Below are 17509 nucleotides of genomic sequence, written 5' to 3'. Positions count from 1 at the left end.
GAGGAGCTGCATTGATATGTGGATGAGGATTGACATGCTTGACTTGCATTCTGCATCGCATGGCCTTGATGTGGCCGATCGCATTCATGTTTTGCACCGTATGGCCTTGGTACAGCTGATTGCATACATGTGTTCATCAGCATGATTCCACATTTCTCTGACCTTGCATCCTGAGCACGCTCATATTGCGCACACACTTACACCACCCTCTAAGCTTTCTATAAGCTTATGCACGATTGATGTATGCAGGTGACGCCAGAACGCAGTCGTTACATAGTAGCAGCGAGAGCGAGCTTTTGGAGTTTTTGTTATTTGCATTATCTTGTATTTTCTTTTAGATGCATTGTACTCAAAAGTTTTTGATCATAGTGAATTTTGTGATGGTGTTCTTGTGGTTATTGTTCGTGGGTTATGCTTTTGGTTATGCTCATTATGAATCAGACTGATGATTATAAAATCTTCCTTGTAGTATCTCAGGATCGGAACCTGATAAATGGGCTCTGGGAGCCGAGAATGGGGTTCTATGGAGGCTTGGCCGGATTTGGCGATCGAAATTTTGTGAGCCCGATTTTCGAGTTCGGGGCATGACATAAGTCAAATTTCAGCTATTGGATCCCGTGAAAGTGGCCCAACGGACGGATCAACCCCTAAAATCTGATTTGTGGCCCGCCTGATATCTGGATAGAGCAAATTCCTCATATACATCACAATGGGCCCCACATGGGGTTGAGCGTGCACACATTGCACGCGCACACGCACTACATCGAAACGGTTAGAGCGGTCAAACCGCGCCAACCTGTATCTTTCTAAAAATCAAACGAAAATTTCATTTTTATGCTAGAAAAATGGACGTGTGTCCACTGAAGCACGTAGTGGGCCCACACTGTCCATCACATGGAAAATCGGGGCCATCCATTATGTCCAGAGGAGGCGCAAAACCCTCATCATGGTGGCATTTTGGTATCTTGCTCACGTACACATGTGGATCACCAGAAAACGCAGGATGGATGAGGAGTTGATTTGATACAGTGTACCGCACCAAAAATCGACTAAAACTACTCCTTCCTAACTGGTTTTTTGTAAGGAATCCAATGAATGGGGTGGATTTATCCAAAAATATCACTATGGGTCCCTTCGAACACGTCAGTGCAACCTGCGTTGCGTGCGTCCGGGAAAACCAGATCTTCATGGCTGTTTGGTGGCCAAGATCATGATTGGTTTAACAATCTAAACTGTCCAAAACATCACCAAGGTGGGTCTGACCAGGGCTAAGAAGCCTGAACGGTTCAGATCTTGCACGTGAAGCATCCATGGGCCAAAAAACGGAGTAAAACGCAAGTTGGCTGCGTCTTTCGCTGCTGTTTGCTGCGTACACTCCACAGACGTTCCTCACCGCCTCTTGCTGCGTAGGTTCTCCACTCCACTGACTCTAGCCGACCTTAGAGCTTTATAAAAGGGAGAGAGAAATAGAGAGAGGCTATCTTTGGACTTGGAAGATCCAGGGCAGCCGTGGACGGCTAGCAAGACTTCTTCTTCTCCCTTCTTTTAGTTTTTTCTTTTCTTTAATGTGCTTTTTAAGATTTTTAGCCTCACCATGTCTATGATGGGCTAAGCCTCTTAGCTAGGGCTAAGAGGTGAAGCTTGTAGTGTGATGGGTGACTTTTCTTTATGCTTTTGATTCATGTAAGTTGAATTGCCCTTGAATTTAGTTTGATTATGAGGAATGTTTTTAGTTTTTAATGGTTTATTGTGACTTAAATTACGATAGATTTGCAATAGCTTTGAGCATGTCCTTTTCATTATTGAGATTGTGAAGTTAGGAAGCCCTCTTATTCACCATCGTCTCACGGGCATGGTTGGATAATGGAACCCTTCCTAATGATCATAAATTCCTTAGATTAGATGTGGATTGGTTAAAGTTCTATTGTTTGCTTTATCTTATGGGCATGATCTTGTGATGGAATCAATTTTAATTCTCATACCTCTTATCTCTTGAAAACTAGAATAAAGGAAGTTCAGATTTGATTTTAAGGTTAAATCAAGCATAGATCTCCCGATCTCTACAAGTAGATCCTTGACACCCTAGTTTTCCACCTTTGAATTTTACAAGTTTTAGTCTAATATATATTTCACCATTATTTCTCTTATAATTTCTTGATTTAGATTACATCTTTGCTTAGTTGTACCACGTACTTTGATTACGTGCAAGGTGGTTCCTATGGATTTGACCTCGGTCTTACCGAGATTATTACTACATCATAACCCTACACTTAGGGTGTGAACAAGTTTTTGGCGCCAGTATCGAGGATTGACGGTTACATTTTTTGAGATTAATTAGTTTTAGAATTAGGTTAAGATTAGTGTTTTTCTAGTTTTTAATTCTAAGTTTAGGTTTTTCTATTTGCTTAAGGATCAATCAGCCAGGAAGACTACAAATGTGGTTGATAATGCATATATCTAGAGACTATTCCTTATTATCTTCATATAGTCAACCCAATCATTAACAAGCATAGCCAATCACATTCCACCATTTGTCCTAGAATATATCATCATCAACTACCTATTCGATGGTGCACAATATTTTAGGTCACCACATAAGCTATAACCTCTTATGCTTTGCCATGTATCATTATGACAATTCTATACTATTGGTTTCTTTGTTCGTTTGACATGTGTCACTAGATGATGACCATCTTGATAACCATCTTGACTTCCCACGATCTTCCTTTTGTCAATTTTATCAGTTGTAAGGATCTTGTCCTAATCTCCCATACATCGATGCGGTTGCATGTCGGCTTTCTAGCCATCCGAAGTGATGATTATGAACAATATGTTGATTAAATGAGAAACTATTTCCTTTTTCCATTCAATCTTTTGTTGTTTTTTCTTTCTATTGATAGAATGATTAAGCTCATCAGATCTCCACAAATTTCACTGTAGCTTGATGCGAATGGTATGACAGAATGAACGATTCAAATTGATGAATGGTTGTCCCATGTATCATTTAAAAGCTTTAGGATGTTGGGAGCAGATAGAGTGAGACCTAGAATCATCCAAGACAGTGCGGCCCTTACTGTGGGACCCACATTGATGTGTTTATTCTATATCCGTGCCGTCCATCTATTTTTAGATCAATTTAGGGCATGATGAAAAATAAAATAGATCCAATTATCAGTGGACCATATCACAGAAACAATGGTGATTGACCATTAAAGAAAAAAAAAGTTCACACACACACACACACTTTAACCTTCATCCAGTTTTATGTGACCTTATTAATAGATTAGATGGCAAATAAATACTACGAAACATTAAGGTGCACCTTAAGAAGTTTTTAATGGCAGGGCATTAAATCATCATTGTTTTCTATGGTATGGTCCAACTAAAAATTGGATCTGCTTCATTGTTTGGATAATGCCTTAAAATAATCCAGAAACTGCTAGATAAAGTGGATACAAAATACATATATCAAGATAGGCCCCATGGTAAAGGTCGCACCATCTTAGTTGAGACCCGGGTCTCACCTCCCTCTAATGTCCCATGAAAGTACGGATGTTAGAATTTCCCTTAAGGGCGTGTTTGTATGGCCCGATTCCTCCCGAATGTATTGTAAAACTTGCATAATTATTTTTTGCAGCCAATTGAATAGTAATTTGTTGGAATTACCATTTACATTGCTTTTTGGTGATGTTGGAAAAGCTACATGGGCTTACCATAATGTATCACAGTAGTCCGAGGTAAAGCCATATGTAATACAATACTACTGTTGCAGCTTCAATTTTTTGATATGCATCTAAAACTCACGTGGGCCCCATCAAGTCAACTCAACCTTGTTAAAGGTCTAAGTTGAGTCTGATTGTAGATATAAGCTTTTATTACACTTACAATTACGAATATCATAATGAGCTACTTTTTGTCCATTGCATTTTACTGGGCTTACGTAGAAGATCAGTGGGCCTCTTATCACACGAATTCATTTTTTTTCATGACGCAAAGGCTAAAACAATGGGTGTTCTCACAACATGATTTCCTCTATCTTCATACCAACTAAGATACCCATAATTACCTATATATTCCCTGTTTACTGCCATGTCGATTTGGACGCTCGCTGTAAATCCTTGCTTGCTGTATTTACTATCGAATTTCAGTTCCAGTGGGTCCACCACAACTATCATCCCGGTTGGAGCTTTTCACGACCGCACGATAGATGGACGGAGAATCTGCGACGTTGGTCAGGACCCGTGTGAACACCACACTGGATGAGTTGGTGTTGTTCAGGATCACCATGAATGATGGGTAATTGAGATCGAGGGTGGCCTTAGTGCAAGTGTAATTCAATCCACGGGTGATGATCTTGATTCGGTGGGTCGTGTAGTTTAGCCCGCAGAGGAAATTAATATAATCTTGACGGTCGAGATCATACACTAGACCGGGGTCCATTGCTTTGTTCGGATCGATGTGTCCTGCGCCATAATCCAGAGGCGTGGCGGCTGTTCCGGTGGTCAGATCTAGGATCGGGCCGTGGATGTTATCGGTTACGTATGCAGTGGTCATGAGTGCGGACCGGATGGCAGCTGGGCTCCAATTGGGGTGAGCCGCACGTAGCAATGCAGCCACACCAACAACCAGGGGCGATGATATGGATGTCCCAGAAGCCAGCACATATTCTGAGACCAAGTAATCATTGCGGATTGGTTGAAATCCACGGTTGGGGACCCATGCGGCCAGGATATTGACTCCTGGGGCCACTATGTCAGGCTTCAAAATCCATGGGCTCAGAATATTGGGTCCACGTGAAGAGAATTCGGCTACCTGAGGCGCTGGCTTGGATCCTAACACTGTAATCTGGAACTTGATATCCATTGTTGGTGGCTGGGCTGCCTTCGTGATATACCTCTTCATGATCTCTCCATCCTTGATGCTGATCGCAACAAATGGCATGAAGAAGCTACGGGGACTCAAGTTCTGGGCCAAATCAGTGGCAAAGATTGCCCCTTCAGCGCCTGTCCTATTCAATTCGGATATATAGAGATTGTATCTTCCCGAACGAGCAAAAGACGATCTTGCCAGCTACGTCTTTGGGATCAAGACTGTAGTAATCACAGATTTCCTTACTAGCATTGCCATATCCATAGTAAAGTGGAACACCAGAGATGTAGATGCTCTCAGGATAGAATGACTTCCCTTGTACGGTTGTGATGCCATCGCCAAGAGTGATTGAAGCCGTATACTCTCTATCAATGGTCCCCGCAGCCACCGTCGTGATCCAAGGGGCGCCGTAGACAATGGTGAAAGAGTCTGGCCCACTATTTCCAGCCGAACATGAGACAAAGATCCCTCTCTCCATCGCTGCAAAGGCTCCCAGTGCAATAACATGTTCGTCGTATGGCAATAATCCTGGTAATCCCAATGACAATGACATCAGATCCACACCGTCTGAAATTGCCTGGTCCATGCCGGCCAGGATATCGGTTGACGCTGAGTCAAACGTGTCCGTGGAGAATAGGACCTTGTACATAGCAAGGCGGGCCATGGGTGCAACCCCAACAGCTGTGCCCTTAGCATAGCCAAAGTAGTCTGCGTTAGGCGTCCTGCTTCCAGCAGCCGTGGATGCTGTGTGCGTCCCATGCTCATCGTAGTCCCTCGGTGAATCATAGTCATCGATCTTCGATATGCTGAGGCCCCCTTCCTTGAGGCCCTTGCTGAAAGAGCGTGCCCCAATGAGTTTCCGATTGCAGTTGGAAGAATTGAACTCGGTACCAGTCTCGCATGCTCCCTTCCATTTCTCTGGCACTGGCGGCATTCCTTCATCACTGAACATCTCGCTCTCCGGCCATATACCGGTGTCGATGATGCCGATGATCTATCATCGCCAAAGTTGGTCGTGGACCACAGGCCCACATGCCTATTTAGGCCCAGAAACCGAGGGGTGTGTGGTATGGAGCTGGGCATATGTCTCTGGGTACGTGGCAAGGTGACCTGGCATTCTCTCCAGCTGATTGAGCTGGGCCTGCGACAGCACGGCACTGAAGCCGTTCAACACGTGGTTGTACGTGTACAGGTGTACCGCAGCAATGCTGTCGGGTGCGGAGAGGGATGAAATCGTCGACGTGTACCAACTATCATGGGTGGCGAAGGGAGCTGGAATGGCCGATTTGTCCATGTGGATGATGTAAGGCCGACCGTCAGCCGACGATGATGTGGCCACATGAGTGAGAAGGAAGATTAAGGAGAGGAGCATGGAAGGGGTGATGATGTGGCGGGCCATGGCTACTGACATGGACCATGTGTTGGGGAAAGAGGTTAGTATTTGGGATTTCTATGTATAGGCATCAGATTCGTTCTGCTAATTAGTCACAATGCAAGCAACACTACCGATTGAGAAGAACTTTCAACAAAGCTTCCCCAGTCAAAAATCTGTTTACATGGTATACAATAGTTTTCACTTCTAACGAGTGGAGCTCAATATGGTTTTTGTATTTGACGGTTCCTAAGAAAACGAGGGATCTCTATTCATCATAGTAGCTAGGGCGCATCCTATGAATGAACTGGGTGGCATATACAAAACACTGTGGGGCCACACACAATCTGGATGCTTTAAAGGTGGGATCTCCATCCGAACCGTTCCCTTTGGTGTGACCCACCTGTATTGATGTGTGCCTCACAAGCGTAGTTGTAGAATACGCTTTTCTCACAATAGATACTGGAGGAACCGGACTCCAATTAGCTCTGTAATTAGTTGTCATTGGTTTTATTAGTTTTAAGCTGTCCTCTCATAGATAATCACGTCCGTACATGTTTGTAGTCGAAGGTTCCTAAGAAAGGGTGGGTCAGAGCAAATCAAAAGGCCGGCATTTTTAAAACTGACAGTTTGCTGAAGCACTCATTGACAAGAACTACAGTGAGCTGGAATGGGCTCATCCAGAGCCCAATGGGCTTTGCCAGATGGACGCCTATCGTCGATGTATCTGGCATAGTAGGCCAGGAATGGGCTCAAAATTCAAGGCCTAGTGGGTGAAGAAGCCTGGTTAGGGCGTGTTATGTGACAACTTTTCTACCTGACCATATAAAGTTTAATGACCCTGTTTTGTTTTGTTTTGTTTTTTTGACCCACTTAAGACCATGACTAATTAAATTAGTAAATTTATTTTTCATTCATTAAATCAAGAACTTATCCTAGTCAGTAAAAGCACTCTCAGTAGAGGGATAGGTCAACGGATCGATTCCCCACACCACAGGAATTATATTGTTGCCAAAATCTCCCAAAACCCTATTGGAACATTCTAGAATTAGGGCTCCCACTCTATTTAAAGGGGAAATCTGTTGTAAATTCCTACAGAAAACCTTAAACCTAAGAGCAGCCAAACCCTGCAAAAGAGGAGCCTCCGCCGGTAAGCTTTTCATCCATTCTACATTATTTCTTCATAATTCCTATCTAAAAACCCTAGGTGTAAACAATGAAAGAAGTGTATCAACCCTGTGTTCATCATTTTGATCTATGGAGATTTTTGATAAGAGAGAATGATTTTCGCACTGTTTCAACGTAGTAAGAAGATTGGCTTTGAAAAAACAGGTCGTGTTAGTCTACGAAAATTCGAATCCAAGGATCCTATAGTAATATTATATTAGGACCTTAAATGCTAGAGTGATCCGACCACCGGGCAAGCCACACTGATCAGAGTAAATCTCGGTCATTATTTTGTATAATCATTGATTCAATGGATTTTTCAATATTTTAGATTGATCTACATTATTAATATTGACCGTGGATTAGATCTGGGATATTACCCAAAATTTTATGTGGATCTGATTGGTGGGTTGTCTACAATGATCAAAGAAGAAGAAAACCCTTAAAATCCTTGAAAAATGGGACTGTGTAACTGAACATATCTGACTTTGGTTGATCGATCGAAATCAGTGTTCGATCAATCAAAGGAGGCAGATTTTTGTTCAACAAACAAACTTTAAAATTCGTAATTTGGTTCAACTAATTGAATATGAGGTTCGATCAATGGAGGGTATCCTTGAGTGATCTCGATCATTCGATCGATGACAACTAAATTAGTCCAATGAGCTAACCAATTTAATCCGACCATACTCGATTGATCGACGAGCATGGTTCGATCGATCGAAGGTGGCTAAAAGTATCCAAAGACTTGAAAAGTTAATTAAATTTAGCATGCTTATAGGACAATCAAAACCATTATCTGGTGGGCCACCACATGAAAGGGGAATACCTAAAAATCATAGCAATTGGACCATCGCATTAGTGACTTGCATATGGACTAATCAGATGGCTAACATTGTCAAATCACCATGATTTTTGGGCTATTGCCTGCCAATGGTGGGTCACCAGCTGAACCTCCTCCATTTGAACAAGAATCAAAATTATGGGTATGCCGCTTCACTAATATACAAAAGATTACTGGATTTTCAATACTCAAAGCTCAATGTGACCTATTAAAATGGCAGAAAAACATAAATTTGTGGATTTGACACTTTGAACTCACCAAGGCAAGGGATGGACCCCAGGGGACCAAGATCAAAGAATTTACATGCCAAAGATCTGAGAAAATCATGCCACTCACATTACACGGGCCTGAAAACCGTCTAGAATGCAAGATCATAGGGTTCCCACTATCCGTTTGCCTCAAAACTTCATATATGACCTAAGGACCATAAATTAACCGTACATGTCAAATTTCAACCATTGGATCCTTGTGGAAGTAACCCAACGGACAGATCAGCCCCTAAAATCCTAATTTGGAGCTCGCCTTATATCTGGATATACTTCAATTTTGGTATCAACTTCATAAATTGGATGAGAAGGAGGTTTGACGGAGTAGATTTCGTATATACATTAATAGTGGACCCCACTAGCAGTGCCAGTTCACTCGACATGCACTGGATGTCTACCACCAGTCAAAGGGTGCTGACCAGCCCTCTCTCCCGCAAGAAGGCCATCAATGGATGCTGGCTGATTGGGTTTCGATTGTGGGCCCCAACTTTGATGATCCGATTCGTCCATTGCATCTCCGGGGTATGCTTAACCCTCTTCTAGGTATATTTTTCTAGCCCATGCAAGCGATCACGCGATTTCCATCGTCAAACACGGGATGAAGCGGAAGCTTGAGTTGATTCGATGGGCTACGCAGAACCTACTAAAACCACCCTTTCCCGACTAGTTTTTCGCCACTCTAATGGACGAGGTGGATTTCCCGAAAAATACCTCTGTAGGGCCACCTCAGCGTAGCCCTCATGCGTAAGCTTATGCACGTCCGTGAAAAATGGATTTCTGCAGCGGTTGTGGCCCACCATCTTTGATCGGATACAAGATCTGAACCGTCCATCGTGTAGAGAATCCAAAAACGTCCCAAGGGACGGTGTTTCTTTGGAAAATGAGTAAGGAAAGTGGTGCTGTTTTCGCGTGTCTTCTTAGCTGCGTAAAGAGGTTACGCACGCTGGTGCGTAAAGATCTCTCCACCGACCTTCTCTGCTACTATAACGACCTCTCCACCGTCTTACCCTGTTATAAAGAGAAGAGAGAAGAGAGAAGATGATATTATGAATGCTTGAATGAAGGGTAAACCTCTCCACTGACCGTGGAGGCACCAAATCAAGAGTTTTCTTCTTCCTTTTCTATTTTTCTTTGTTCATTTCTTTACTTTAGAGTCTTTTTGTAAGACCCGTGTCCTAGTCCGTACTGCTCGTTGGCTTCCGCGGTCCTTCCGGTCGAATTTTGACAATTCTCGATTCGTAACTAGCGTTTGCACGCGATCCTAAATCGGGTCCCGCATACCAGTCGACTCGAATCGAAACTTGTATCATAACGAGCTGCGTCGCCGCGGTTCCAACGCCATGACTTGCACACCGAACCGATACCCGTCCAGGAGATGTGGGCTGCGTTCATTTCAAGAAACGCCGCGTGTTGCAATTATCGAGGGAATCTCTATGATATGTCCAATCAATCAATCAATCAATCAATCAATCAATGTCAAGTACAACCATACCCCAAGTACAACACCCATCCCTCCTTTTCTATAAGTCAACTCTCTCTCTCCCCTCACCATTCCTCCTTTACCAACATTTCAACCCAACCCATACCTTTCCTTACATCACCCATCACCCATCACACCTCACCCATCCATATCACTCCCATCATCTCACTCTCTCTCTCATTTCTCAAATCTCTCAAGCAACTCAAAGCCTCACACATCCAAGCATTTCCAAGTTTTTCCAAAAACATCAAGTGTGGCCCACCCTCTCATCTCTCATCCACACCATCAAAATCCCATCAACCACTATCAAGAGTGAAGGCAAAGGGAGCAAGGAGAAGACCTAAAGGTGGGTGATCTACCGTTGTTTTCAATTTTAAGGGTTCACTTGTTGTGGGACCCACTTGATGTATGTGTTGTATCAATGGAGGGCCCATAGTGGCGGGGTCCCTCCTCTCTATCACCGTATATCTCTCTCTCTCTCTTATCTCTCTCTCTCTCTCTTTCCATTGTGATGGTGTGGACCCCACCAAAATGTGTTATATCTACTCCGTCCACCAACATCAGACAGTATGACCCACCTTATTACAGGTGATGATCCACACCATCCATTATTTAGATGGACCCAATACACCATTATTTCTGTATATTATATTTTATATAATATATATGTGATATATATAATATATTATATTATATATATATAATATAAAATATATATTATATATATGTATATACATGCACCACGTGCATGTGGGACCCACCATGATGTTGTAGCCATCCAACGTCTCTGGACGCTGGGCAGGGGTGGCTAATACGGATTGCGTGTACTGACGGGGTGTGTACTTGCAAGCTTTTAAAAAAAATACTTTTGGAGTGGGCCACTCATGCAAGCCCCAGCTTGATGCATGTGCTTAATCCAAGCCGTCCATCTTCTTCCTCAGATCATTTAAGGCGTTGGGCCAAAAAATAAATAGAATCTGAGTTCCTAGCGGCCCATAGCATTGAGAATAACAATTTTTACCGTTGAAATACACTTCGATACTTCTGTACACCGAAATATACGCGATATTGGGCTTGATAGGTGTGTATGGGGACATGGAGACCAATGACGGGGTTCGATTTTCCTGATGCAGGCCCCACCTATGCAAAACCTTGAGAAAACCCCACATAAAAAAAGAAGAAGCAGAAGGTGCTACCTGCGGCTGGCGGACGGCCAGCGGGCTGGGCCTCACGGCCCATCTGTGGGCCCCACCATGATGCATTTCGAACATCAACACCATGCATTTGATGGGTCCCCTCGAACCAGGAGGCCACCCCAAAAATCAACCGTATACGGAACTCAGGTGGGCCACACCATCTAAAATCATGTGAAGACATGCCTAAAACATATAAAATCACTAGGTGGGGCCTATTTGAAATTTGGATGCAGATGAAACTTGGTCTGTACCCTCAGCCAAGTGGGACACACATAATGGGTGGGCTGGATTTGCGAACAACATCACTGTGGGCCCCTGGTCCACGTGACCCTTTGAACAGGTTGTGTGGCAAATAAACATTACTATGGGTCCAGGTCACGTGTAACCTTATCAAAGGGTTGGGTGGAAAATAAATATTACAGTGGGCCTCCTGGTCCACGTGTCCCTATCAACAGGTTGGATGTAAATAAACGTTATGGTGGGCCCTGGTCCACGTGACCTTATGTACAGGTTGGATGTAAATAAACATTATGGTGGGCCCTGGTCCACGTGACCTTATGCACAGATTGGATGTAAATAAACATTACAGTGGGCCCAAGTTGGGTGGAAAATAAACATTACTGTGGGCCCCAGGTCTGAGGGACCTTATCAATGGGTTAGATGGAAAATAAACATTATGGTTGGCCCCACATGGGACCCACTTATGTATGTATTGTAATCCACACCCTTCATTAGTGTGGGCTCCATCATGATGCTTGTGTTTCATCCAACCGTCCAACCATTTTGGAGATAATTTAAGGCCCATTGTTGAGGCCCAGCTTGATGTATTTGTGGCCCACCCACTAAGGCCCACTTTGAGATATATGAGTCCATGGTTTGAGGCCCATTTGATGTATTTGGGCCCTTGGGTCGAGGCCCAACAAGATCTATATAAGGCCCTTTGCAATGTGTGATTCATAGCAGGCCGTGCCTTGGGAGCAATGATGGTTTGATGTCCACATTGTAAGGATGATGTTGGTTAAATGTCTACATTGTCACTCTCTCCCTAGGGCCCATTAATAGGCCCATACCTGTAGCATATAAGGCGTCTAGGCCCATCTTCATTTTGATCAGAGCCCATCACCACATAACATGTATAGCATAGATCCATAATTCATGATCATACGCATCATATGTATGCTTGATATGAGAAGTGACTGATCATAGCATATGCCTTCGGGCAAATCGTTTATAGGCTCCCTGATAGGCGGGGTCGCCCCACATGAGCGCTTAGTAGGCGCAGGATTGTCGCATGTCTGATAGTATGATTCATACACTTGTATTTGTGTGCTTGTGATTATTGTATGCCCTACTGACATCAGAGTCATAGCCTCCACAAACACATCGTGGGTGGCTGGATTGGATACCGACAATATTGTTACTAAGCATCGGGGCGCCATAGATGTCCCTGGGTGAAAATCCTTAAACCCGATAGTACCAGAGGATGACTCCAACGTCGAGACTGAGTGGATATATGAGCGCGCGAGGGCCGAATACCAGGAGGCCATGTCTCCCACTATGTCGTGGTCGGTTGCAAAGGGGTGTGGCCTTACTCACCCGAGGGTAAGGGCAATACTAGGCTAAGTTTGACCAGCTTGTAAATGAGTCCACTATTGACATGCTGGATAGGTATTGACAGACTATTGACTAGGCGGATAGTGAGGTTTCTTCGCTCACTTGGACTGTGCGGCTAGGAGAGCGGCGGTGCCACTTGGAGTGTACTAAACCCTGATATTTGATGAGCTGTATGTGAATTTGGATGAGGATTGGTATGCTTGAGTTGCATCGTGCATCGCATGGTCTTGATATGGCTGATAGTATTCATATCTTGCACCACATAGCCTTGGTATGGCTACTTGCATTCATGTACTCATCAGCATGATTCCACATTACTCTAACCTTGCATTCTTAGCACGCTCATATTGCGTACACACTTACACCATCCTTTAAGCTTTCTATAAGCTTATGCACGATTAATGGGTGTAGATGAAGCCCGGACGCAGTCGTAGCCTCATCGCAGTTGGAGCATGCAGTCGAACTTTTGAAATTTCTATTATTATCATTATCATGTATTTATCTTTCATACGTATTGTACTCAAAGTTTTTTATCATAGTGGATTTTTTGATAGTGTTCTTGTGGTTATTGTTTGTGGGTTATGCATATGGTTATGCTCATTACGAATCAAATCATGTTTGAAATCCTCCTTATAGGATCCCAGGATCAAAAGAGCCAGGTGGTGGGCAACCGTGGAGGCACCAAATCAAGAGTTTTCTTCTTCCTTTCCTATTTTTTTGGTTCATTTCTTTACTTTAGAGAGTCTTTTAGCCTCATCATGTCTCTGATCAGCTAAACCTCTTCGCTAGGGCTAAGAGGTGAAGCTTGTAGCGTAATTGGTACTTTCTATAGTTTGATTCATGTTTATGGAACTCTCTTTTGGTTTGATTATAAGGAATGTCTTTAGTTTTTAATGGTTTGTTGTGACTTAAATTACAATAGATATGCGATAGCTTTGAGTATTTTTTTTTTTTCATTATTATGATTAAGAAGTTAGGAAGCCCTGTTGTTGACCATCGCCCCTTGGACATGGTTGGATGGTGGAATCCTTCCTAACATTCATACATCTCTCAGATTGGTTGTGAATTGGTTAAATTCTATTGTCTGCTTTGTCTTATAAGCATGGTTTTGTGATGGAATCCATTCTAATTCTTATACCTCTCATCTCTTGAAAACTAGATCAAAGGAAGTTTAGATTTGATTTTAATTGATTATCTTCCAACTAGATGAAGATAGGACTCTAAATCTAGTTGTGTTCTTGAATCAAGCATAGGTCTCTCTGACCTCTACAAGTGGATCCTAGTTTCCCTCCTTTAAAATTCTACCAGTTTTAGTTAAATAGTCACCATTATTCCCTAAATTCTTCTGATTTAGATTTCATCTTATTCTATTTCTAGTTCAAGTTACTTTCAGATTACGTACAAGGTTCAGTCCCTGTGGATTCGACCTCGGTCTTACCGAGATTATTACTACATCACAATCTTATACTTTGGGGTGTGAACACTATATATCAGTCACAGGACGATCACAGATCGACCATAACTCAGTTATAGAGGTGAAGTTGATGGCTAGTCCAACTCCACGGGCTGTTGCCACCACCTAAAACATCGATGTCCTAATCACACATCTGCAAATGGAAACCAAGAAGACATCATAATCACATCAACAACGATTCTTTGAGGACCCTAGCTTTATTGTAGCTATTTTCGTACTACAACCATAGGTGATTTTGTATTTGTGATTGGATATCCTTGGCATTCAAAGTAGCCTCAGCTTCCTGCAAAAAAAAAAAAAAGGGGAAAAGCTTTTAATTTAACTAAAATGTTTCAGAACAATATTTTTTTAGGAGAACATGGAAAGGTAAATAAGTTGGGACAATAGAACCAACTCCCATGCCAATTGAAGTATGGGAACCAGAGGTCATTCCACTTTTCATTAATAATGTAAAAGCAGTACATTAGGGAATAAAGGAAGATTAAATATGGATTTCATTAAACAAGTGAAAAAGGGCACAATTACATAGGGAGGAGGTTTTCTGGTGATTGGAATAATTTAAAATGAAGATGAAATGATACTTCTCTAACATGCTGGCCGAAAATGGGTAGACGCATTAAATTAGAATATGTAATTCATTATTCTCTCCCTCCTAGAGTACAATCTGTTAACACTTCATGTTAAAAAAGGCAGAGTATGGATGACATTCCAAGGTTTTGCATTAGATTTTGGCACAAAACCTTCAAGCCATAAGATGGTTCACACTTACAGGGAAGCCAGCAGTGCAGAAAAATCTTCGATCAGCTGGTGAGCCAGTCTTTGTTGGTAAAGATATCAAGGCTTGGCCATGCATAATAGTTCCCTTTTGTGGCTTTCCACAGACCCCACCGGCTATTTCATATTCTGGTTTTGTTTTAAGTTTTAACCAACAACCCAGTCTCTTACCATCTCTAGAAATTGTTGGTGGATAGACTTATCATAATCTACAGATAAACAGGGTGTGGACTATACTAACTAGAGGCAAGGGTATTTACTCCATGGGTGAGGCCCTGACGGTGGGGCTGCCTTGCTGTATGTGTTGTATATCCACGTAGTTCATCCAATTTTTCCTTCTCATTTTAAGGCATGGGCCTAAAAATGAGGTAGATTCAAATCTCAGGTGGACCACACCACAAGAAAGAGTAGTGATTGAATGCCCACTATTTAAAACTTCCTAGGGCCCACTGTAATGTTTATTTGGCATCCAACTTGTTCGATTAGGTAACACATACTTGAATGAAGGGAAAAGACAACAGTTTGATCCAAAAATTTTGTAGCCCCAAGAAGTTTTTAATGGTGGGAATTCAGCCCCCTGTTGTTGTTCACGTGAGATTTGGATATTCCCATGTTTTTGCTATGCCCGAAAAAAGCTGAAGAAATCAGAATGGATGATGTGGTTATACAACATTGCGATGTATATGTGGCCAATGCCATGAGGCCCACTTGATATATATATTATATATCCATGTCGTCCATCCATTTTACTAGATCATTAGGGCACGAGCCCAAAAATGAAGCGGATCCAAATCTCGGGTAGACCATACTATTGGAAATAGCAGTGATTGAATGCCCATCATTTAAAACTTCCTAGGGCCTACCTTAATGTTTATTTAACATCCAACCTATTGCATAAACCTTGAGAAACGGGAAAAAAAAATATCACCTTGATTTAAAACTTTTCGTGGCCCATTATAAGTTGTTAATGATTAATTACCACTATTTCCAATGGAATGATCCACCTATGATTTGGATCTACTTTATTTTTAGCTTATCCTAAGATGATATGGAAAGACGGATGGACCGCATGAATATAGAACACATACATCAACGTAGGCCCTACGGTAAGGGTTGCACCTAATCTGCTCCCATACACCAGCCAGCCACGTTGCTATGAAGAGATGGTACACCCATATTCAGGCATCATCAAACGCATAGCCTCACACAAGGCCTATCATCATTATGCTCGTGTCAAGGGGCTACATGAGGACGTGAGGTCGAGCACCGTCTTCCTCAAGAGGATAACTACTATGGAAAAACCCATGAATTATTCGTCATTATAAAATTTGGCAACGGATATGGTCCGTCACTACTCTTCGGAGAAGTGACGGACTTCAAATCCATTATAGATTTTCAACTTGTTCATAAATTAGCAACATATTTGGTCCATCGCTAAATTTTCTACAAATTAAAAAATAGTGTTGTTTGTTGTTTTTTGAATTTGTTGTACCTGACCGTCGTCCAAAAAAAAACTCATAAGATTCTTTAATAAGAACCCCATTCACAAAATTCAAAAGATTGGCCTGAATAAAAAAACTGAACTAAATATCATTTTGGGTGTGTTTGGATGTTTAGTTAGCTTGAATAGCAAATTGAACTAAATATGTAGTAAATAACTTAAATTGAAGTGTGACAGCATTGCCATCTTTCCATGAAGATGGTCTTCAAAGATTCCTCAAACGGTCATATTTGAGTGAAATCTAATCGAAATATCTGAAGTCATTTACTCTTCAATGTAGAACGATTATGTTGTCCAACATTTGTCTAGATTTGGAAATATTGATCGTGTCCGTTAAAGAAGTGTTTTGGATGGATCTGATTTGTTTAAAGGTTGGATTGGGCTGAATTTTGTTCTCTGTTCTAATCAGCATGTTCCGAATATATCTGACCATTCAGATCAACATTAGGATGCCCTGATTGTAGAATTTGATCAATCTCTTCATTGTAAGTTATTATTGCAATATCACTTGAAACTGATATGTTATTCAATAGACGAATAAACATCAACCAATCTGATAGCCAGTTAACCGAATGAGTGTATTTTTTCATTTTCAACCATTCAATAAATGTCCAATAAATTTGGTCCACTCATTTCAAATTTCTCATTTTTTTTTCAAACTTCTTAATTTTTTTTTCCTAAATATCAAATTTTTTTAAATCTCATTTTTTTTATATTATCAAACTTTTCATTTCTTTCAAACTTCTCACTCTATTCTACTCGTCGAGAGCTTTGATTTGACTAGTCACTCACCTCGATCGGGTTTTGGGTGAGAAAGATATTGTGTACAAAATTGGTCAGCGACATGATGGGCCATATCTTGCAATCCAACCATCAGATTTAAGCGAAATGTAACCGAAACATCTAAAATTATTTACATTTCAATCTGGATTGATCAAATTGTTCAAAATCT

The 17509-nt window shown here is 41.9% G+C and overlaps 1 pseudogene; it reads right to left on the bottom strand.

Annotated features, from left to right (window-relative positions):
• Positions 1 to 3983: 3983 nt before the first annotated feature.
• On the bottom strand, positions 3984 to 6429 carry LOC131230353 (subtilisin-like protease SBT1.7; annotated as a pseudogene).
• Between the last annotated feature and the right edge of the window lie 11080 nt (positions 6430 to 17509).

This window comes from Magnolia sinica, chromosome 2 (assembly GCF_029962835.1).
Source record: "Magnolia sinica isolate HGM2019 chromosome 2, MsV1, whole genome shotgun sequence".
NCBI classification, from domain to species: domain Eukaryota; kingdom Viridiplantae; phylum Streptophyta; class Magnoliopsida; order Magnoliales; family Magnoliaceae; genus Magnolia; species Magnolia sinica.
The sequence above is the reverse complement of the archived record's forward strand: the minus strand, read 5'-3'. Positions and strand labels throughout refer to the sequence as shown.